The 25,120-nt window shown below is 44.6% G+C and overlaps 1 pseudogene; it reads right to left on the minus strand.

The window, feature by feature from the left end:
- Positions 1 to 16,086: 16,086 nt before the first annotated feature.
- LOC103589132 lies at positions 16,087 to 16,979 on the minus strand (annotated as a pseudogene).
- Between the last annotated feature and the right edge of the window lie 8,141 nt (positions 16,980 to 25,120).

Consider the following 25,120-nt stretch of genomic DNA (forward strand, 5'->3'; position numbering starts at 1 on the left):
AAGCTGTCCTTTATCTCAAAAAGACTGAACTAGTTCAACTAACCTTTAGAAGAGGATTTCTACTGTCCAGGGAGGGTGGCCTGGCTCTAATCAGAAGTCTTAGGTCAAAGCAAAAAGTGGATGGGTTTCTCTGCCTGTGCTCTGGAGAAATGGTACTCACTGGGCACAGAGGGGAGGTTGGCATTCTTGAAGGCACATCATGTAACAGCCTGGCTCTCCCTGTGGTTGGGTGGGAGTGGTGGGGAGGGGGAGGGAGTGGGGAAAGATGGAGTTTCTAGATGCTGTGGGAATGTTCCCTGGGAGAACATAGCTAGTTATCTCAGGATGGACCTGAGACGTGAGCGTGATTGCTCACGAAGACCTCTGAACTCTCCTAAACTGCTTAATAAAATGACAATGACTTTCTCTCTTGGATTTCTTGGGTGCCAAGCACTGTGTTGGGCACTGACATGTGCCGACACGTTCAGTCTTCACAGCACCTCTATGGGGGATGAACAATTAAACCCTCCACTTGACATGCTGGTGGTGTGCCACCCTGTTTTGGAGCCAGCAACAGGGTAGCCAGTTTGGTGACCATTAAAAGACACTTCTCAGATCCCCTGCTCTGGGAGCATACTGGACTGATGGCCCCGCTGTCCTTCTGGATCCAGCACCGAGTTTGCGCTGGGGCCACACTTCCTGTGAGCTGCTCCCAGCCGGTGATCGAGGGCAAGCACCAGTGGAGGCCCGTTCTGAGAGACCCAAGACCCTTCCAGCAGGCAACTTTGGTGTGAGGAGTCCCCACCAGCCTGGCCAACCCTTCCTTGAGCTGCGCTGCTGAGACCCTTTCTACCTGATCTTCCTGCCTTGCTTCTCTCACTCACAGGGCTGGATGGGCATTGCAGCCTGAAGGCTCCCCCGCCTTCTCCAGCTCCGTCCTTTTCTTCACAGGCATTTCCCCAATAAATCCTTCACATCTAGTCCTGTCTTGGAAGTCTGCTTCTCAGAAGACCCAAAATAGCACCAGTTGATATAGCAACAGCCATCACCATGGGTAACAGTGGGCTCTGGACTTAAGTTTTCAATTGTTCTATGCCCCACAATGGGCAGCCTGAGGGTCCAAAGAGAAAGGAGTGACACCCTTTCCAAGCTGGATTTTTCTGTAAGGAAGTCACACCCTGCCTTCTGACCCTGGCTTGTTTGGCCTTCTCGGGCCTCCCTTTCCCTCCTCTGCTCCCTGGGACCTGCTTCTGGCCTTGCTCCTGCCATTAACCTTTCTCCAGATGGGGCCCAGCTGCCTTCCTTCTGGCCTATGTTGGGGCAGGGGTAGAGGGTGGGTGTGACCCTGGCAGGACCCTGGCTCTGTATTTCTCCAGTTCTGCTCTCTTCTTCTCTGGATGCATATTCTCCTCAGTCCTCCAAAGTCTGACTAGACTCTCTCCCTCCCTTTGCAGATTTGGGGAAGGTCACAGATCTGAGGACAGGTTTGGGAGCTTCCCTGAGCAGGTTCAAACCCTAGGTCACTGACTTAACTGCTACGTATCTTGGCAAGTTAACTAACCTCTCTGAGCTTCAGTGTATTTATCTGTAAGATAAAATAGTAATATTATCTAATTTGTAGGATTCTTGTGAGGATTAAATGAGTTATTTAATACAAAGCACTTAGCTCAGAGCCTCGCACATTAAGGGCTGAGTAAATGGTAGCTGTTTCTTGTGGTTAGAACTATTACATTATTATCTAACCAGCACCTCTAGGGATCAACGATAGGAGTCCAGACCACTTTTCCACTAGTTGTATAGCTTAATTTCCTTCTAACAAAAAAAAACCCAGAGGGGTGGCTTATTAAATGGAATGTCAACAAGGATTTCCATATTTAGAATCAAATTTTCTTCCATGGGATTTGGCATGTTAGAGGGTGAATTTCTCCATTAAAATTCTGGCGAAATCTTGGTAGTTTGAATGTAACCTTCAATGTGTTGCTGTGAACTCCACTCCAGGAAAGGCGCTAGAGGACAGAAGGAATTCCACATTTAGTAGCTTGCTCCTGGGAAGACCTCGAAACATCCGTGTGGTCCTCCAAAGAAAACCAAAATGGTGCTCCCAGTTCCTCCTCTCGCTTGCTTTTTGGAGACGAAAGACAGGTTCTTTACAAAGACGAATGTTTATTAGAGACAGTTATTTTCACTCACCAGATTTCTGAGGGCACCGCACTCATTCCTTTAGAAATTCACCAAGCTTCCCAGGCAAAGAGGGTGTGTCCTTGTCGATAAGATGTACGATGCTCTCAGACTTGGCTGTTCCCCTTATTTTCTCAGACACAGGATGGTTTCATGTTGTAAGCATTAGTTTGCCTACCTTGCAGATAATAAAATAATCACAGAGACAGGATTCTGTCTTGGTGCTTATGTTAGTCAAAACTCTGTGCCATCAGAGATGGAGGTTTAATTCTGAGTGACACTGATGAGAACCTCATTCTGGGGTGCACCAGAACCATCCAGCTGTTCTTTCCTCACGCATCCAGAGAGCCAGTCACACATTTCTCTGGCTCATCTGTGCATTCTTGATCCTGCCTCTAACATTTTATTTCTAATTCCCTGGATAGCTCCAGTGAAAATTCTCAGCAGAGATTGATTGCAGGGCATGACCCAAATTTGTAACTGGCCACAAAATGCTGTAAAACAAAGTTCACCGAATACCTTCCAGCTGATTGTAAGTAATTTTTGAAAACGATCTGGTTATGTTTTTCTTCTTTTTTCCACATAAAATGTCTGAAAAGAAAAACTTTTCACTAAGCCCTGATTTTTGTAACATCATCTATAAAGCATGATGAAATGGATGGTGTAGAATTTGCCAGGCTGCTAGCAGCTCTGCCTGGCCAGGAGGTTTTGTTTGCTGGGACATGACTATTGACAGAGAACAAGGGCAGAGAATAGGTATCCTGGCAAGGGAGGGTGGAGACCTGGGTTCTAGAAACTCTTGGGAAATTTCTGAGTCTCCCTAATGGGTATTTTCCTCATTTGCAAAATGCAGAAGAGCATTTGTCAAGCTCTGTCTTTGCAGAACCCTGGCATTCTTTCCTGAAAATGAAAGAGAGAAAGCTTTTCCAGATATGCAGAATCTAATTGGGTAACTTGAAAGAAGCTTCTCAATTTTAAGTTTTTGCTTACACATTTCTCTTACACCTTTGACACCTGCTCTGGGCTAAAAATGAACACGCAGCAAAAATGCTAAAGAAAAAATTAAGTGTGGTCTTGAAGGAAGAATTTATTTTCCTCTGGTGTCCCAAATACATGTAATTTAGTCATGTTTTTGTCAGTGAAATAGTTCCTGGTTTATACCATGGAATGGACTATATCAAAAACTATTTGCTCTAGGATTTGGACACGTCTGGGCCGGCTGGGAGGCTGGTGGGCTGTTCCCTCCCAGGGTCTGTTTCGGTGAGGAAGCGAGGAGCTGCCTGGGTAAGAGCTCGTCCTAGGAAAGAGGCAGTGAGAGCCATGAGTTAGGGCCAGCGGAGCGGTGCTGGGGTGGAGGTGGGATTCTCTCACTTAGATCGTCTTCTCATTCCATCTCTAAAGACTTGTCCCTGTGTCCCCAGGTGTGGGGACTCCGTGGAACCTAACAGAGAGAAAGCACTGAAGAGCCATGCCACCAGTGGCCTTGGTGCTCATGGCTTTGGCCACCTCAGGAGAATGGGTAACCGGTGCTGTTGATATTGCTCTTGACATCAGTGGTGTTGGTAGACTCCGACTGTGGTCAGCGGGCTGGAGCATTGGCACCGATACCCTCAAGTCAGATACCATCAGGATCTGTGATACATCACAGGACTGGCAGCACCAAAAGTCCCACTGAGGCTGTCACAGGGACCAGCAGCAGCATTGACTTAACAGGGCATTGGCTGCAGGGCAGCCTGAGAGGTAAACAAGCTGACTCATTGTGATGCATACTGGCTGGGAGCACAGAGAAGCAGCCCCTCTATCCTGTCGGCAAGAGGGAGCCATTGAGAGCCTTTGAAGGAGGACCCTTGATCTGAATTGGACTTCAGGATGATGCTCTGGCCTTGTATAGGACAGGTTGAATGGAGGGGCAGGGATACTAGTTGGGAGGCTGTTTACAACAGTCCACTTCAGAGGTTCATTCAGAAAGCCTGAACAAGGCTGAAGTTTAGAGGAGTCATGTTAAAACTGGAGCAGACACCACATCCAGCTGAAGGGATGTCTCATCTTCTTCCCACACAGCATCTTTATACCAGGTGAGTCATGAGACCCCTGCTCTCTGGGTTTGTGCCACACAAATCTGGTGAGCTAAACCAGAACCTGGCAAACCCACTGCTACAAATCCAGGCTGTTTCCCTCACCTCAGTGCCAAGCTACCTGCCTTTCAGGGCTTCTTTAGATTAGAAGGGTTAAAAGATGGGACAGAGGTGGCCTGTAATCCAGCAGCAGCAAAGTGCTCCAGTCTCCTGGGAAATCACCAGGGCCTTCTTTGGGTGTGAGTGGAGCCAGAACCAGTATGGCATCCGGGGAGTCAGCTCCTCTGCAAACATTGCCTTTCCTTCAGCTGGTCCCCCTTGAATGGAAGTAACCAAAGGGTAGGCTTAGCTAGAGCCACTGTTCCTGAGCTGTGAGCTTAGCATCCTGGTTGTAAGCATTGACACAATCCCACCTATCTCATTTCTGTTTTCTTCCTTTTGATATTGAGACAAAGGGTTACTTTTCCAGCAGCCAGAAGGATGAAAAATAAAGCCATGTGGACAGAAACTAGAGGCCTACAGTTTAGTAGAAAGAGCCCTGGGTAGACAGAAAGCCAAAAGCACTGAGTCCTATTTCTGGTCCTGCTGCTGATGAGCTACATTGACTCATGCTTTGGTTTGCTCATCTGTAGCATGAAAAGCTTGGATATGGTGATTGTAAAGGCCTCTTCCAGCTTAAACTCTCTGAGTAGAGGCAGATTCCTTGCTCATGTTTAGGAAGACTTAACCATTGCAAATCTCTTCAGTGAGAAAATATGAGAAGAGTCTAAGAGCTTAAGCTCTGGATTTGAAACTTGACTCCACAACAAACTAGTTGTGGCCTTGGGCGAGCTCCTTAAACTTTCTGAGCTTCAGGGTCCTCTTCTGTAAAATAGGGCCCAAAATACATACTTTAGGGTTAAGGTCAGGTTTATACAGATAATCCTTTGAACACAGGGCATGGCACACATGAAGCCCATGTGAGAGATGGTGACCAGCACTGGTGGTGGTGGTGCTGAAAAGGATAAGTGTGGGACAAGACATCCTGATGCCCGATTCTGGATCTGGAGGGGATGACCAGCACCTACTACGTCTGCTTCATCCCAGTGGGGTTGGATCATCATGTGCGGGACAGTTCTCTTTGTCCTCTGCAAGTTGAGGCTCACGAGAGTGGGGAACTGCAGAGTTCCCAGGCAGGAAGAGAAATATACCATTTTGCTTTTGATGTTGAAGGGCCAGTTCATGTGCACTGTGGAAAATATGAAAATACAGAGATGAAGAAAGCATATTTCCATTGCAGTAGGCCAAATAATGCCCCCCCCTCCAAAGATATCCATGTCCTAATCCCTAGAACCTGTGAATATGTTACCTTACATGGTAAAAAGGACTTCGAAAATATGATTGAATTAAGGATCTTGAGATGGGGAGATTATCCTGAGTTATCTGGTGGGCTGAACGTAATTGCCAGGATTATTGTAACGGGAGTCAGGACAGTCAGAGTCTGAGAAGGTGATGTGCTGATGACAGTAGCAGGAGAGAAGGGTGTGAGATGGTGGGGCGGGGATCTGAGTGACGTGCAGCTGTGAACCACAGGATGCAGGTGGCCCTCAGGAGCCGCAAAACCCAAGGAAATGGATTCTCCCCTAGAATTTCCAGAAGAGGCATTTCATTCTAACCCAGTGAAACTGTTTTCAGACTTCTGACTTCCAGAACTAGAAGATAACTAAGTTGTGTTGCTTTAGGACACTAAGTTTTTGGTAATTTGTTACAGCAGGAAATAGGAAACTAATACATGCTGCCCCCCACCCTTAAACATCACCACTAAAATTTAGTATATGTATGTGTATACTTCCAGATCTTTACACACAGATGTGTGTGTATATGTGTGTGTGGGGGGGGGTAGGGGGGTTCTTATTTTAGCCGACATGAGCTCATACACAACCTCTTTTGTATTCTACTTTTTTTCTGTCAACAATCTCCTCCTTTCTATTTCAGTAAATTTTCCTCTCTTCTAAAAGTCACACCATATTTAATTTCCCCCAGCTGATCCCCAAATGTCTATTATAGGTGCTGGCCCAAACAACTATGTAAATAAGCATTGCACATTGCATTTACTTGCTATGTGGTTCAAATCTTTTTACTCTAATACATCTTTTGATGTTACTTACTTGCTGAAAAGGGCAGGCCAGAGGTCCTGCAGAAGGTCCTACCGTCTAAATTTGTCTGGTTGCTTCCTTGTGGTGGTGTTTAGCTTGTTCCTCTATCCCCTATATTTCTTGTAAACTGGATACTATATTTAAATCTTGATGCACACTTTGGATTAAAATACAACTTGATGTTGCTTCATATAATTCCTAGTTGACTACTAGACTGTTTGCTTTTCTAAGGACTATTTCCAGGACTAGAACACCAGGTGTTTTGTGGGGTTCAGAGGCATCAGGACAATGAGTGATTCACTCTGATTCTGGCGGACCCAACTGTTATCAAGAAATACAACTTCCAGAAACCACTTAAATTCAAGGTAACTTGTTTGCTAGCCTAATGGAGCAGAGTCCCAACTCAGCTCCAGGGGAGGGCAAACAACAGGAAACACAAACTTGCAGAACACATTCAGTCTCATAAATTACTGGGAATGAGCTTGAAGAAAGCAAGCAGGTTCAATTTCAACAGACCTTTCCCAAGTAGGTGTACCAACATCTGACTGTTTAGACATCATTAAAATACATTGCACCCAATATGTTTACCCACAGTCATCTATATTACCTGGACAGGTCATCCATCAGCTTGTCAATTTAAGTGGATTTCTGTATATATGTGACTCTCTAATGTGCTGAGAACTTTCGAGGAGAAACTTATAGTACCAGCATATTAGAAAAATGCAAATTATGCAAAGCCTTGTTTGAGGGGACCATCCCCACCCAAACCAAATGAGAAACAACAATATTTTCTGTCTGAACTACGATTTCCATTTTAAGCTATTATCATTATTATTATTACCAATGACAATAATAAAAGCATCATAAAGGGTTTGTAGACAAAGCTTCTTTAAGTAATAATTCTGAAATAGGCTCTGATTTCCTGACCTGTGGTTGAACTATTGCATTTTGCATGCATACATGCATGTGCCTGTGTTTGTGTGTGTGTGTTTTCCATGCATCCTATCCAAACATTTCTCTCACATAATTAAATGCATTGACAACATCACAGAAACTGAGCCAATCTTTTGGCTTATATCACTTTCAGGAGATTATAAACTCTAATTCAAGTTTTCCAAAGTCAGACCAAATCTGAGGTGCTGTCAGCAGGAATATAGTATTTTGAGGGCTCATTGTAATGCTTAATGAGAAACTCTTTGTGTGCAGTGCTCGCTCTCTCTCTCTCTCTCTCCCCCCCCTCCCCTCAGCCCTAAAACCTAACATTTAGACGGGTCCTAGTGAGAAACTTAGAGCATAAAAAGTGTGCTTTTGGCAGAGTCCAGAAAAAAATAATGCTATTTCATATTTCACCACTTGAGAAAAGAAATAAAGGAGAAACTTTGAAAATTAAAGATATGAGCAGAATGAAACTACTGAAGAATGCTGGATAGATGTTTTTAAAGAGGCTTTTAAAAGACACTGGAAGACAGTGTATCCTTGAAATCACTGCACTGCTTTTTAGCATGAATTAAAGATGGTTGAGTCTATGAATGGACATCACTTGCTTAATGAGAACACCAGGTGCCCACATTTAGGAAATGTAAAGAAAGCAAAAACCCTTGTAAATTTTTATGTATTATCCCTTTCACCAAAATATGAAAAACAGATTAGAAGGGGGAAGGAAAAGTTCTTCTATAAATAAATTTGAAGAAACACTGGACCAAAAGAAGACACTTGTTTAAATACAATGTCCAAGAGAGAAAAATGGTCAAATAAACTAGCATTCTCATTTTCGACTGAGCCCCTCAAACTTTTTGTGTCATTAGGCTCTAAAGCAGAATTGTCTTCCACCCTGTCCTTGGAGAATGCCTTTCTGAACTCAGTCTTCTTTGGCAATCACATTTGCTAGGAATAATCAATAAGAAGAGCTGTGGATCTGGAGCCTTCTTGTGAAGACATGTAGACTTTATAAAGACATTTTTATCAAGTGTCTATTGAAATGTATAGGTTTATGTTTGGCTTAGATCTTTGAATTACTTGTCGCTTTTCTTAGCTTGCTTTCCCCCTCCTCCTCCTTTCAATGCATCTGGGCTCTTTGCCACTCTCAAATCATAAACATTTTGCCATTTGCAGGGTTGTCATTGAACTATTGAGAGAAATGCGCCTGTAGGCTGGAGACCCTTGTCAGAGGACTGCAGAAAATCTGAACCTACAGAGCATGTGCCTGCTACACCCAGCAACAACAAATCTAACTGCAAAAAGGGAGAAAACACATTTAATTCATGCTTGATGGGTAAAAAAAAGTGCTGCTCTCTGTTCTTGGGAAAAACAAACAGCAAAACAGAGACATGCTGTTTCCCTCAGACTCAATGGTTTTGTTCCTAAGAACCACAAGAGGATTTGAACCTGAGACATTGGGTAGGGAATCTGACAGGTGGTGTGGGTGGCGGAAGAAGGCCAGGTTTGGACACCTGGAATTTTGCGTTTCATCATTTACGAGTTGTATTCTTTTGTGCAAGCCACTTACCCACTCAGAGCTTCTGCCTCCTGTTCCATAGATGGGAATGACAAGCCTGTCTCTTTAAACCAGTCCTTGTGTGGAGTGCTATCTGGGACCTGTGCAATCTTCCAGAATCCTCTATCTCCACCCCTTGCTTGTTCCCCACTGGCTTCTGAGTGGGTCCTATCTAAACCTGACTTGGAACTCCTGACTTTGTGAGCCGGCCTCAGTCCCGGCTGAGCCCCTTGCAGAGGGGTTTGCTTAGAGTGTCCTGGGTGATTGGGTCCTGGCCCTTGGCTTCCCTTCAGCTCAGCTTGGCTCATGTCCTGACTCAGCCTCTCCAGTTACATCGAGTTGGAAGTCTCCACACAGCTGGCACGAGCACCCCCTCCCCACCCCCGCTTTGCTACTTGGCACATTCCAGCCCTCCGGGAAGGTAGCGTAGTAATAGTAGCACTGAGAGCTTTATGGGTGTTACCTCCCTTGGTCTCATAAATCCCTGTGGGGCAGATATTACGTCTCCCATCGACACAGGAGGAAACTGTGGCACAGAGCTCATGAGGGGTGGAGCTGAGATTTGAACCTAAGTCAAGGGTCAGCAAATTTCTTCAGAAAAGGGTCGGATAGTAAGCATTTTAGGCTTGGCTGGATGGTCTCTGTCAAAGCTACTCACCTCTTTCCCTGTAGCACAAAAACAGTGACAGACAATATGTAAACAAATGGTCAGGGCTATGTCCCAATAATGCTTTATGCATAGACATTGAAATTGGAATTTCGTATAATTTTCCAGTGTCATACTAGTCTTTTGGTTTTTTAAAACCATTTAAGAACATAAAAGCCTTTTTAAGCTCATAGTTCATGTGGAAATGGGTGGTGGGCCGGATTTGGCCCACAGGCTGTAGTTTGCCGATCCCTGCCTTCAGCCATTCTTTCTAGAGCTCACACCCTTCACTGCTACAGTCACCTGCCTCTCAACAGTACCATTGTCATCCCCTTTTATAGATGAGGAGACTGAGGCTAAGCAGAGTTAGTAAGGGGAGGGCCATCTGAACCCAGGCATTCTAAGGCCAGTGCCTGCCCTCACCTCTAAGTCATGGCAAGGGAACACGGTGAGTTGGAGCTGCTGTGCCTGCTTTGTGTCATAAACATGAAGATCACATGAGATCTTGCCCATGGCACACATAACAAATGCACAGTATAGATTTTTTTTAAAAAAAACATAAGCAACTGAGATTAGGCTGGTTTCTAAAAACAAATCTCTGAGTGGAGAGTGTGTTAATAGTTTTCATTTACTTTACAAGCATTTACCTGGTGCCTAGTTTGTGCTAGGTATACTGAGCACTGGTCGCTATGGAGATGGCAAGTGAGAGCACTTCGTATAGTGAGGAAAGACAGACATGCCCATAAATGATTAGGATCCAAAGGGTTAACTGCTACCGCAAGTGGGATGCAGGTGATAGAACCACAGCCACGTCCAGGAGGATAAGGGAAGGTGCATTGAGGCCGTGCGTGCTTGCTGGGAGCTTCAAGGAAGAAGAGAAGAGTTTTCCAGGCTGAGGGGAGAGCATGTGCAAAGGCACTGAGGCATGCAAGACCAGCGTGGCCATAGTGTAAAGGATCTGGGTGTCGGTGGTACAAATGAGGCCCAGAGGAAGGTAGGTGTGCCTGGATGAGGGCCTCACAGTCTACGCTAAAGCCCTAGACTTGACCCCTCGGGACCTAGGAGGTGCACTAGGAGTACTCAAACTAGGAGGTGTGCTGAGGAGCCCACAAAGCCATGGGATAAAGATGAAGCCACTTTCCAGGACATTATTTTTACTTAAAGATTTTTTAGATTAAAATCATTGTTTCTGAATGAAAACGAACAAGTATATATAGACTATAATAAAAAGTCCATATTAAAATTTAAGATAAAGGATGATACTTCAAAGAGATTTGAAGTAGACAGCTTTGGGTTCTGCCCTGTGCCTCCATAACCTTCCTGTGAGAGGGGATCACGTGAAAAGTTCTGAGAGGCCAGTGGTGAAGAATGAGACGGTGTTGAAAGTCATTAGCAGTACAGTGATGTAATTGTATTTGTTTTTGTAGAATTATAATGCTGATGGCGGCTAGAAGGAGAGATGGGAAGGAAGATATTAGAGGGCTGGAGACCGGTCAGAAAGCTACTGCAGTAAGCAGGGAAGGGGCAGGTGGTCCGAATAGCCTAATACAGAGGGCTTAATTTCATCCTTAACTGTACATTTTCCTTCTATCAAGAAGCAATGTAAAGAGAAAGGAGCACTTGCTTTGGAATCAAAAGACCAAGATTTGAACCCCTCATTTTGACTGGCTGTGTGACCTTGGGAAAAGCACTCAGTCTCTCTGAGTTTCACTTTTCACATCTTCCAAACAAAGAGAATTATACCTGTCCCATCTACCTCTAAGAGTCTTTGTTCAGACCGCCTAAGATAACGTCTAGGAGAGCTCCTTGTAAAGGGCTTGAACATCACTGGTGGGTTTCCAGGGAACAAAAGGCCAGCGCTCTTTCTGCTCGGTGACCTCTCCAAGAAAAGGCAATTGCTATTTTTTTCCCCTTTCTTCAGCTGTTGGAGCTGCGGATCAATTGCAACCAGGCTAAACAAAAAAAGGTAGTCATACATGATCAGCAAAATGGTCCAAATGATGTCATCCATCAAGATGGACATCGCAATTTGCCAACTATTTTCTCATAAATCAAACTGTGGTCCCTCAAGGAAGAGGGGCAGGGCTGGAGGAGCCAGCATGGCAGTGTTATCGGCAGACCAGACGCAGGGAAGCGCTCCCTCAAGGATACAGTAATTATTTTCACTCGATGGGAAATAAAGAGGGGCGCAATGGGAGGGAGAGCTGGAGAGTGTCTGCCTCACTTCATTACTACTCCCCAGGCAAGGGACACAACATATGCTTTTCATTGGGAAGCCAATAATTTTGAATCGTGGGACAGGTGAAAACTTAAATGACATTTGCAAACCTTGATTTATTTCTCTGCTTAACTCCGGAACATGCTTTAGACTCTGCTCTATAAGTTTCCATAGATTAGTGGTCAATGTCAAGTATTTTCAATGACATATTCAAGCATTTCCTGTCCCTATCAGTTAATTAAATATTTTCAGTACTAATCTCTTCTTATTGAAATGGTTTCCCTTCTTTGGGTTATGGGTTTGGAAAACAACGATATGGAGTATGTGCTTTATTGAAAACAAAATAACAAAAATAAAAAAGAATACCTTTCCCCCCATGTGCTATTCTACTCGCTGGAAATCTCATTAAAAGTTATTTATGAGCTGTTAGGGATCCCATAAGGATTACACCTAATTCAGTCTGTAAAGCTTTTGCGTTTCTTTTACATGAAGGACCTCCTTTCCCATTACTCTACTTTTGTTTGCACCCAAATAAATACTGGAGATTAACTTCTTGGCAGAAGAGGGTTCATCAGTCCCTAACCTCACATCACCCAGGCAAAGTTTGTCCTTTCCTTTCCTTTCAGCTGGACCCACTCTCATGTGACGAGGGTAAGAGGTCAAACTTGTTGCAATTGATAATTTATTGTTTTTGATACTATAAATGTTATCATAAAGATGGTGGAGCTGTGGGTAGCGTTTACATCCCTGGGGTCTGTAGTCTTCGCAACTAACCATGTAGTTAGCCCTAATTGACTATCCCAATTTCTTCTACTCCTTCTCCCCCAATTCCCTGTGAAATACAAAAACTGAATTTTATCAGAATGAGGAATTTCCCAGTCCCTTTATAGGGCCTATATGCCCATTATTTCACTGTTTCTCAGAACTTGTTCTCAGGCAGCAAAGATTAAACTGCCAATTCACGTGTCTTTTGTCCTTCCAGCCTCTATAATAAAATATCCAAAATTAAAATGTATTTAATTTTCAAAAAACCTGCTTTGTATTCATATTTCTAAAACAGAGAAGAATGCAGTCACTCAAGTAGCCGAATATTCAAAATTGAATTTTGGCAGCTAGAAAATTGGCATAAAAATTTAGCAATCATAAGGACTTGCTCCCCTAACTTTCAGCTGCTCAACGTATGCGTGGAAGTGTTAGCGATTGTTATTATTGCCAGTGCTCCTGCTGTTTTTTCTACCAAAGACCTGGGCCCATGGATTGCTCACTTCTCTCCAGGTCTGCATATTCCTCATACACCAGCTCATCTCTCCAGTCGAAACAAAGGACACCAATAATACCATGTCCATGCTGAACCAGCCAGCCAGATTGAGTATAAGCCTGGAATATCATTCTGGCCACCGTGGGAATAGCCAGCAGTGGTGTCTTTATGGCATATGCAATCTTTCCCTCTTAAATCCCAAAGTATTTACAACTTTGCTAGACTAAAACTCCAGCCTATTCTTCTCCATTTGGACAACAGTTGATCCTACCAAAAGTAGACAAAGAATAGGGCAATGGCTGCATATTTTAGGAGAGAGTCTATTTTTCCTTAATCTCAACCATCTGGAGAATTTTAACATTCTATATTTTTTTATAGAATTCTATGTAAGAGGTCAGTTTAATTTTTTAAGAGTCATATAAACATCCTGAGTAACACTGTAAGCCCCCAAACAAGAAATGCCTTTTGGGCAAGACCAGGGAAAACCACATGGGCTGTTTGTGTGTTTAGTCTAGGACGGTAGATCTCCACCCTGAGTGCACCTTAAAAAAAAATGATGCCTGTGTCCCACTGACCCTGCCTTCCCCACTCAAGCATCCTTGTTTGGTTTTGTTTTATTTTGTCTTTAGGACTTACCGGTGACTCCAACATAGCAGCCGGGCTTGAGACCCACTAGTCCAGAACAATCTGAGTTTGATGACAAAGACAGACTAGGGTGTTACCATGAATGTTCCTCTCCCAGAATTCTTGGTTGCTCTGCTCCTGCTATAATTAGAAGCAGAATGAACCTGTGGAGCCCTGAGCTACCCTCTGACTCCTCAGTTCTGTTCCCCACCCACTCCTCGTGTTATGGGTTGGACCGTGTTGTCCACCTTGCCCTGGCTGGGAAAAAAAAAAAAAAAAAAAAAGATGTTGATGTCTTCATCCCTGGTACCTGAAAATGTGTTCTGGCCCTTTTTGAAATAGGATATTTGCAGGTGATCAAGTTAAGATGAGGTCATTAGGGTGGGCCCGAATCCAAAAATAATTGTGTCCTTATAAAAAGGCAAAATTTGGACACAGAGACACCCACACAGGGAGTACGCCATGTGAAGATGAAGGCAGAGGTAGGGGTGATGCTTTTGCAAGTGAAGGAAGACCCAAAATTGCCAGCAAATCACCAGAAGCTCGGCAGAAGCATGGGGCAGATTCTCTCTCACAGCCTCAGAAGGAATCAACCCTTGCCAATGCCTTGATCTTGAACTTTCACACTCCAGAACTGGGAGACAATAAATTTCTGGTGTTTAAGCCCACCCACTTTGTGGTACCTTGTTATGGCAGCCCTAGCAAACTGGCACACCTAGTGATTCAATTCAATACACTTCCGTGCCCCAGGCAGATGAAGCTTACTGAGACTGGGCCTCAGCCTTGACCACATACAGTCCATCCTAAAGAGTGACAAAAGTGTCCAGTGGGCTCTGATGGCAAACCAAGGACTGCAAGAGGTGGCAGCATCTGATCTGAGCTTGGGAGGACAAGTATTCTTTTTGGCAAAAGTGAAGGGAAGCAAAGATTTCCCAAAGTGAGGGGCTGCCTCAGTAGTGAGTCAGGGAGTGCGATCGAAGGCAAGAGGGGACAGTCTCTGCCCTGGAGCCAGGAAACGTCCTTTGGGAATCTTGTACCTCAAGGCCTTGTGTGTGCACTTGTGACGCAGATTGCTTACACCTTGGAACTTGTCAGATCGATCCCATTTCTCTGCACAGATTCAAACTCGCTGCTCCCAGCACGGTCCTAAGTCACCCAACCCAGGAGTGTGTGTGTACGTGAGTGTGTGTTTGGGGTTAAGAGTTGGGCCAAACTGAAAATAATGAAAATAATAGTGAATATTCATAGAAAGCACATTCCAAATGAAGCACTGTGCTAGATCATATTTAATTCCACAATTGACCCAATGGACCTTAGAGGCTGCTGTTATCCCTTTTTTATAGATAAGCAATTTCTGTAAAATTGAGTCAGACCCCACAGTTGGATTCCACATGTTTGCCAGTCTACTACATTGCTCACAGCTTACACTTGGGGGCTGCCCCTGAGGAGGGGGATGTGGATGGAGGTAAAGAGATGAAGGACTTGAAGCAAATGCACATCTTTGCTTGACTGGCACAGAGATACTGGGTTAGAGCAACCCTGGAGGTTCCATTCATGCGTGGGACGAGGCTGTCTGCCGGCTGTTTCCAGTTGCAGTCCCCCTTATGGGGTTCCCAACAGCCCAGGGAAATCCATACAAAGCAGTGTGTGCTCTCTGATTGAAATCCAGCTTTGTGCTTCGACTCAAGTGTCATAGGGGAAAGCAGAGAAGGGAAGAGAAGGAAACATAAAAAGTTTCAGCATATGAGTAGCATTTGCAATGTAATCTATGTGTTCTGAGCCAAGTTACTGTACACGCTCTGGGGAGAATTACAAATAAATGACGAAACGTTTTGAAACATGGCTTTTACTTAATTAATCATGGAACTTAAAGAACAAAGAACGCATTTCTTCAAAGTTTTCAGCGTTTTCCCTATTAAGTGGAGAGGGTGGGGGAGGGGAAGGGAAATCCTCATGCCCCATAATGGATACACTATGCGCTTCATTTGGGAGAAAGAATCTCTTAATCTTCTTTGGCCTCCTGCAACCTCTGAATCCTTACATCTTTAATACTTTATGTCGAGCATTTTCATATTAAAGGAACTGAAAGTTTCCAGATCATAAAATATTCCTCAGCTCTTTGTCTCTTGATCCCTCAGCCCAAACAATACCGGTTTTGAGATTATGAGATCACCAGGCATTTCTTAAGTATCCATGATATTGTGCCCTGGGATTCTAGTGTCCTTTATTATATGCTGCCGCCACCCAGAGACATCTGTGGGTACATCCTGCTTTGAAAGCAAAGCTCCAAGGCTCAGCTTTTGTGCTGTGTCCAGGTTATTCCACATACCCTCAGCCTCTGGAGCCTTAATTTTCTCATTTGTAACATGGGAATAATAAAAAACAGCTCATCAATTCATTTTATTTTGTTTTATTTGTTTTTTTTTAATTGCTTAGTCAATAAGTTTACTGTCTTTATTTGAAAAACTCTCATAGAAAATTATTTGGTTTGGTTCTCAGCAGCCCTCTCCTGAGCTCTGAGGAAGCTTGCCTTCTTTTGAGTTACCTGATCTTTCTTCTGGGCAAGGGACATTTGGGGACAGTTCCATCTCTTCTTATCTTCTTCCTTGGGCTTCTTCTCATAGACTGGATTCTCTTGTACAGCAGCATGAATTTTCTTATACCTCTCCTCCATCATGTCTGGACTCACGTTGTTCTTTATGGATTGTGAGAATTGTTTCTTATGAGCATCTTCATCTTCTTCTGTTAAGTAACACATACAATCTGCAACGTTCTGACCCATGAGGTGTTTCCAATGTATTTCTGCATTCAATTCCTTGCTCCCAGAATCATACCCAGGGAATTGTTTGGTACTGTGAGACAAACCTCCATCCTTCAGGGCCCCAAAAGCTTTATTGCAGATGGTAGTTCTGGCAAGGCCTGCATCCATGTAGCAGGTGACAGCACTGTGCTTTGCACATTGTATTCATCTCCAGTAACCTCATTGTATTCATCTCCAGTAACCTCAACCTGGCCTTGATTGATCTTGTCCATGCCGAACCTGCTGAGAAGCCTGCGGGCCAGCAACATGCCAGTACAATAATTTGTCAGGCCAACTTTCACACCATATTTTGGTAGTTCGTGTGCATAAGCTGCGCAGACTACCATATCCTCTTCTATACGGGCATAAGCAATTGGACAAATGATATCTCTGTTAGTCCCACAAACTAGCATCCTGTATTTGGGCATGCTATACTTATTTTTATCCTGGATCACCAGGCGTTTCCTAGCATAGTAATCAGTTTTACCCTCTTGTCTTCTAAATTTCACTTGGTATCTCTTAAAGTAGGCCTTATTCTTGACAACCTTAACAAACCCCATTCTGCGGAACACAGACCTGCATCTGCAGCTCGACACAGAGCTCATTGATTTATTTTAAATGTTAAGTAAAATAATGCCACCAAAGCCCTTAGCCTAGTGCCTAGAACATAACTGCTCAATAATAGTGTGTGTGACTGAATTTTCCAGACACATTTTTCATTTTCTCTTTATCCACAGATTTGACTGAGTCTCCATCTTGCTTCACCAGCCAAAGTACTTCTTTAAAGCTCTGTCTCACCAGTGACACCTGTGGATGCCAAGAATGACTTTGCCCTTGGTAGCCAGTGTTCACTGCTCCTATGGGAAGCCATAGCTTTACTCTTTACCCTGAATTTTCCCATAGTCACTCCATGTGCTAGTTATGAACACAACTGAACAGAAACTGATGTGTGTGTTTTCATTCCAAACAGTACATACACGTATATACACTTGAACATAACACCGTGTGACTTTGGACAAGCCAATCAGGCTGCTTGGATGTGGGTTCTTCCCTCCACTTTGTTGAATAGCAAAAGAATGTACTGTATTCAAGTGGTTGTGAGTGAAACCTGTAGCCTGAACTCCTCCCGCCTCCAGCCCCATGCAAAGAATGTGAATGAGTAGAATACTTGGCTAAGAATTTCACTGTCCGTGCTGAGCATCTTTCAAGGTCTCTACAGAATGTTCTCTCTTCCCATCCTCCAGCAGGTCAGCTGTGACCATGGGAGCTGGAGTTGGCCAGTCAGGTGCTTCCTGGGTCTTTGACTCGGCAAAGAGAGAAGCAGAGGCTCGTAGAGAAGTCTAGTGGTGGCACCAAATGGCTGCTGGTGGTGGTGCCAAGGGTAGCATCACATCCAGACCATGCCCAAGGTCTGACTTCAACTGTGTTCCTTGCTCTCTGCCATCCCTTTGTTCTGGCTCATTTTCCATTGTAGCTCTCCAGCCTTCCTGTAGGTTCTATAAACTACCCAACAGCTTCCTTATAAATGCCTTTCTGCTTAAGTTAGCTATCAGGCTACTTTGCTCACAAACAGGAGCCTAGACTAAGGAAAAAATTAAGATATACTCAGTACTTCCTATGTGCTAGGGATGTTTCAGGTGGGGAAAGTGAGACCCAGAGAGTCAAGGTAACTTGCCAAGGTCACCAAGCTAGGTAGTGGTGGTGCTGTGGTTTGAGTCCCATCTGTCTGCCTTTTCCAGCAAAGTCTTTCAGCAAACAGAGTTGAAAGGTAAACCTAGAGCCCGTAATCATCCATGTCAGCCCTGAACTTGCCTTGCAGGTGGGGCCTTTGGAGGTTTACAAATGTTCCTCAGACATTACATTCCCCCCCCACCCCCTTTCCCACCCCACTCCCTTCCCTAACCTGGTGATTAGCTGTTTGTAAATCACATCGAAAATGATATGCCTTTCCATTGCTGAGAATCATCATGCGTCTGTGCCTATGAACCAGAAGAAGTGAGGAGGAAAGGAACCAAAGCAGTTGAACAACTTGGCTTTGTGTCCTTCGTAGCAACTAAGCGCAGTTTGTTTGTGCTGTAAGCATCCTTAGCTCGTGTGCCTTCAGTTGATGACTTCAGAAATTCAATGCACATACCTTGTAGGGTGGGAAGTGGGGGGCTCGTTTGGTTTCCATTTCATCCACTGCCCTTGCACCTGCTATTGCTCCAACAAGTGGCATCCTCACCTGCTGGCATCTCAGGATGGGCAGTCAGATGTTGCCATCTGCCTTCCGAATTGCAAACCCATTGGTGCTTCTCTGTGGAAGTGGGGTAGCTTGCCAAGTAGTGGGAAGCCACATAGTGGACATCCGTGTACATACTGACACTGTCTTCTTCTCTTAAACCCTGGAGGAGGCTAGCCAGTCTCTGTGAACCTGACTTGCACCAGCTTCCCTGGAGACGGACCTACGTAAAGCCATTTGATTCTTGACTTCACTCCAGCGTATCTGCAGAGCATCCTTCTGGTCAGAACGTGGTCTTCTCACTTCTTTTCCACTGACTCCTTTCGAAGCCAGTTATTGAAGAAACAGGGTAATAAAAGCAGCTCAAACTTCATTACCTCCTTTCCAGCGTTAGACACTGAAGGCCTTGGTCAGTGATATTGTGTATGAAATACGAAGCAGTGAATCAAATGCAACTTGATGGTACATGTTGTACCTTAATGAAAACAAAGGCTCGGGAACACTGTTGGTGAACATGTTACCCAATAAAGTGTTAGCAAAGGAGCTCATAAAGCTGCCAGCAGGATTTAACCATCGCGCTGTGCACTATTGGGTCAGGCGGGACGCAGAGAGTGAGGTCTAGTCACTTTATCACAGACGCTGGAGGTTTTTATTTAAAACACATGGAAGAAAGACACTTGGGTTTGGCACCAAAATGTCTTGTGGTAAAGAAAAAAAAATTAGAAATATCCAAAAGTACGTAAAAAAATCAAGGGGGAAAAATACCAGATGTGCAGGAATTAAGACGGAATGGCATGGGGCGCTGCGCTAGCTCGTTCAAAGCCTCGGCAAGAGGAAGGAGCCACGGGCTTTCTCCCTGGCAGTTGACAGACACGAGCAATTGAACAGTTCATACCCTCTCTGTTGTCCCTGTCACAAGATTTGTAGGTCATTCTCAGCCAGCCACTGGGGCTAAAGGGCACAGGTCGTGACCTGCTGATTTACCAAAGTATGATCAACTCACACAAATTATAGGCGTAAGAGAATCCTGACAACTTCAATATGATGCGCAATGAGTGCAATTATTTGTGACATGTGAAACCAGTGTGAGACCATAATTCTGTCACTGCGTGACAAGGCATTATTAGCCAGGGCAGGCAGCGGCTTGAACCAGGAGCAGCTGGAGGACTGCAGGGAAAGAGACAGGGCTTCGGAGGGGGACGGCCGCGACGGGCTTTCTCTCCCACAGTGGCAAATAGCAACGGCCCCTTTGTGGAATGTGGTGCCACTCAGGAGGACAAAGTCACCCTATTGCTATCTGGTCTGGTGAATAAAGGTTTGGTGGGAAGGGCGGGGTTGGGGGGAGCGCGCTCCATTGGCTCATGGCTGTGTGCAGCCAAGGTTGTTTTCTTTGAAATCAGACATGGTGTTCTTCATGAGGCAAACTGAGATGTTGTTTCCAGTGGGGCAGATGCGGTGGGGTCGGGGAAGGAGAGGAAAGGAAAGAGTCTGTCTTGCTGGGCAGAAACCTCTGCCCCGTCAGGCTTCCTTCTTGTCAAGTGCTATCTGGAACTTGCAGTCCAGCTGCTGGGTGAAGGAGACAGACCCAGGTCCTCTTGGTTTCCTCCTGTCCTAGGAGATCTTGCACCCTGGACCTCAGTGGGCTTTGTGGGGGGTTGGCTTAAGGGAAGCGTAGGTACGTGTTTCCCTTCTGCCGACAGTCAATAAAAGTTTCCACCTAGGTGTGTAAGACAGAAGGATGGCTGTTCCCAGCAACTGGCCCCAAGTGAGGCGGGGCTTCCTCAGGCTGCACATGGAGGTCACATGGCAGGTGGGCCACTGTCAGACCTTTTTGTACAGCGGGAAGCTGGACTGTGTTCTGCTGTGTCTCCCACAGAGGGTAGAAGCTACATTTTCAGTCTTTTTCACTCAGTGACTTGAACCACAGTCTTCAGTAGTGGGTGGCCTAGTTAGCTTCACCCTGGAACATGCATGCATACAGTCAACCAATAAATGTTTTCTGAGCACCCACTGGATGTTAATCACTGCCCAAACCTCAGAGGATCTGAATGAGAAATGCCTCTGTCTGCCCAAGAGCATTCTTAGCCAATGCGGGTAGACGAGATATAAACAAATAATTGAAATACACTCTGCAGATGTGTGCAAGCTATAGGAATTATGTGCATTCAGGGAAAGGTGTGGTGGCCTTCCTTGTGTCACTCAGGTAGCCCTAAGGGGGCTGTCCTGGCCATACTGTCTATAACAGGTCTAACATTTCTCCATTCCCACCTTCCTACCCTGCTTCATTGTCACCAGATTTCTAAAGGCATGAACCAAGGACACATGAATCAAGTATGGTTAGCAACACACACGAATAACAGAGTTGGTACGTGGCACATCTCAGTAGTGATCAGTACTGGATGTTCTATTATTTGTTTTTGATTATTTATTGTTCCTCCTCTTACAATGTAAGTTCCAAGAGGGCAGGGAATTTGTCTTGCTCTCCTCAGTATCCCTATTGCCTCGAGCAGCATTGGGCACAAACCACTTACCCAATAAACACGTGCTGAATACTTGAATGTCGAACTCTGTTCTAGGTGTTCTTGCTTTTAAACATATTAGCCTGTTTAATCCTCTCAACAACCCAGTGAGGTAAGTATACCAGTTATCTATGCAGCATAATAAATCATTTCAACAGGTAATGGCTGAAAATGACAATATTTACTATTTCTTCCAATTCTGTGACTTGGCTGGAGTTCAGCTGGGCTGGTTCTTCTGTTGGTCTTGCTTAGAGTGTTCACGAGGCTGCATTTAGTTGGGAGCTTGGTCAGGGCTTGAACATTCAAGACGGCCACTCATCCCTCAGGACATATAATCATTCATTAGTCTAGCCTGGGCTTCCTTAAACCATGGGGTCTGGGCTCCAAGAGAGAAGTAGAAGCTTAAGGCCTGGACTTGGACGTCTGAGAATATCACTTCCTCTCCATTCTATTGGCCCAAACAAGTCTAAAAGCCAACCCAGATTTGAGGAGAGGAAAACAGACTCCTCCTCTTGATGCAAGGAAGGACATTCATGAACGGGGATAGGGGAATTGCTTGGCAGCTGTATTGGAGGCTCTCTACTATAGTATTATTAGCCTTGCTTTACAGCAGAGAAAACAGACCTTGAGGGACAAAGAGACGTGTCCAAGATCACAGAGAGAGAAAGTGGCAGAACCAGGATGTCAGGCCCAGAACAGTCTAACTCCAAGTTCAATGTTCTTTGCTTACTGGTGACTGTTCTTATGAGCCCCTCCTGAATCTTGCATGTTAGATTGATATTCCCTGTGGCTACCTCTCTGCTTTACTTTCTCAGCATAGTGGCCAGGGTTTGGGAAGGGATAAAATGCCTAGACCTGGAATTTCATTCAGTCTCCACAGTTAATTAACTATGTGACCTTGAGCAAGTTTCTGAGCCATTCTGAGGGTCTCTTATCCTACCATACAGGATTTGGGGGAAGATTTAATGAGGCTGTACATGTAAAGTGCTCAGAACAATGCATGGCACCTTATTTTTGAGATGGTACTTAAGTGTCCAGCTGGACCCAAAATGAGCCTTCACAGACTAGTTTAATAACTGTATTTAGGGTGGAGAAATGCTCAGGTCATTGAGCACACACCCACATTTCACACTAATCCAAAGATATACTCTGAAATCAGCAAGAATACTTTTAAGGGACTGGCTTGATCTAGGATATGGTCATCACAATCATTGATGTGAGACTCTGGCTTGGTGTCCTGACTTCCTGTTCCTATAGCAAACTTTTCACCAAAACAGGGGTGAGCAGAATCACACGTAGCTCTGAAACCAGGATTTAAGATAGGTGTAATTCTAAGTTCCCATCAGAAAGCCAGGGGAGAAAATAAACATCCTGAGGTCCACTGGTGCCTCATCCTCGACTCACTAGACTAGTCAGATCTCTTTTGGTTATTAGAGGTGACATGCCTGCACTGATTCCAGCCAGCTTAAGCTAAAGGGAGACTTAACGACGGCCAGGCATGCCTGGATTCAGGGGCTTTTACAGCGTTGTCAGAAATCACTCGGTCACCATCACTTAGTTCTGCTCTCCTGTGCTCCCTTCTGTAATCAGTCTTCTTCCTGGGCAGCCTCTGATTGGCTTTTAGTTCCATGACTCAAGAGTGTACCCCTTCTCCTCCTGTTTCTTATAAAAAAAAAACTCCCAAGGATTATAATTGGCTGAGGTTGAGCTAATCACAGAGTCCCAAAAAAGAGAATCTGATTGGCTAGCCTGTGTGAGGGCCCGCCTGCTGTCCCAGGGGTAGAAATGCTGTGATTACTACTCCTGCGGATTGAGGTACAGTTCTGCAAAGGAAGTGGGGGTATATTTAGCAAGTTCTCCTGAAGGCAGTCCCAATGTAGCTAAGCTCTGGGTTTACCAAAACCTCTAGAAAAAGACTTGTCAACGTGAACACAGCCCATGTGGTTACTCCTGCATGGTTTGGGTGGGGGCGGGGGAGAGGGGGCATTTTCCTGTCGATGATGCCTTTGTGCCTTACTTGCTGTGTTTATTTGTGGATATTTATTTTCCTGCCAGTATAAAGAAATACTCAAAATAAGCACATTAACCTTCAGCCAAAGTTCCCAGTTTCTAATTTAACAGCCAAATGTCACAACATTTATTTTGCAGCCCGTGGATTAACCAGCATTCACTTAGTAAGCCCAAATTTGTGGAAAAGAGTATATTTCCTTTATTTGTTCTCAAATGTTTCCATTGTATACCAAAAATAAGACAGTGTTTCTTTTGGGGAGAAGAAGTTTCTACTTTGGGTTTAAACCAAACAAAATAATATTTAAGGAAACATTAAATAAATTATTTATCATGTTGGTGAATGTTTTGGGGAATATAGCTTAGATAAACACATTTTTAAGGTCAGCCACTCAAAGGATGAATTTTATAAAAACAATCTCTGAGGAGTTTTAATAAATCTTAAAAAAAATATCAAGCACTTGTTTTCAGTACTGAATCATTTCTATTGTTGAATAATGGTCATCCACGAAATAAGTTCAACCAAGAAGCCCTGATAGCCATGCCGAGATACTCACATATTATGAAAAATCTATGTTGATGGCAAGCACTCTGGGCCAGGCTTGGATTTCTGTTAAAGCAGTCCAGTCCTTTGGTTGCATTTAAATCAGAAAAATAGACAGAGCTAGCTGATTTGGGTCATAAAATTGTCAAACGAAGATAATTTCTTTCCTACTCAATGGGAGACTTCAGAGTGGAATTCAAATAGATGTAAGTAAAAAATAATGTGTTTCTGTTCCCCCCCAAATAAGCAGAATTATCAGATTCATCAAGAGCATTTAGTTCACCTCGTGGATCCATCGTCTCTTCAGGTTGCAGCCAAAGGCATCTTTGGGGCCCATTTCTATTGCTGACTGGTATTCCTCAGCCAAATACAGGTATGGGGAGGGGAGGAGAGGAAGTTTGGATTCAAGAAAATAGCAGTGGAGGAAAAGAGACTCAGGAGGGCTATCCTTAGGAGAAGGGTGGAGGTGAGGCCATGAGGAAGGGAGGTCAGAGAGAGAAGAGGAGGCAGCAGACATGAGAAATGGAGAAAAGCCACCTCCTCAGGGATGGGAGAGAGACCAGATTTGAGGCACCAGTTACTGTGGCTCTTGGTATCGTCTTTGGTGTGGTTTCTAATCTGCCTGAAACTTGAGGGGCTCCCAAGGCCAGTTCTTGTCTATACAGGAGGCAACATCTCTGGATGAGGCCCTGAGTTCCCCCTTGAAACTCTTGAAAGGTGAGCTGGGCTGGGAATGAGCCTGGAGGTTCTGAGCCTTGCCTCTTCCAAGGGTGGGACCTGCAGCAGAATTTTAGGGCTTCCAAAAAGAAGATCCTTTCTGTTTCTAAGTGGTAAGCCATGTCACTAAGGAGCGGAAGGAGTTGAGGTTGCATTACCATGAAGTGCCTCAGGGCTTGAAAGTTAACCACATCTGGGGCTTGTGGTTTTATTGAACTGGTAATGAAAATAATCTTGGCAAAATATTTTGAAAATGTTTGATAAACACAGACTGAAGCTGCTGCTTACATACGTGAAACACAAAATTTTTAAAAAGGCTTGAATTCAGATTAGCAACCTGTTAGCAACCAGCTGGCGCTTGGGTTAGGTGCGAAGCAGAATGATTAGAAATGCAGGCTTCAGAGCAACACGGAACTGAGTCCAAATCCCAGCTCTCATTTTACTTTGCTCCTCTGTGCCTCGGTGTCTTCATAACATGGAAACCAAGGAGCGCTCCCTCACTGAGCAGCCATGAAGACTGAGCAGGGTAAATTGCACATATATTACGGTAGCTTGTAAAGATGGCGCAGATCCTTCCTCTCTACATGTCTACTCCCCTGTGATGTTGCAAACACCCCATTAAACACCCCTTGAATCTTGGTTTGCCTGTGACTTGGGGCATTAGCAAATGTGAAGCAAGCAGGTTTGAGAATTGCTTGCCCATTT

This window comes from Galeopterus variegatus, unplaced genomic scaffold, assembly GCF_000696425.1.
Source record: "Galeopterus variegatus unplaced genomic scaffold, G_variegatus-3.0.2 Scaffold654, whole genome shotgun sequence".
NCBI classification, from domain to species: Eukaryota; Metazoa; Chordata; class Mammalia; order Dermoptera; family Cynocephalidae; genus Galeopterus; species Galeopterus variegatus.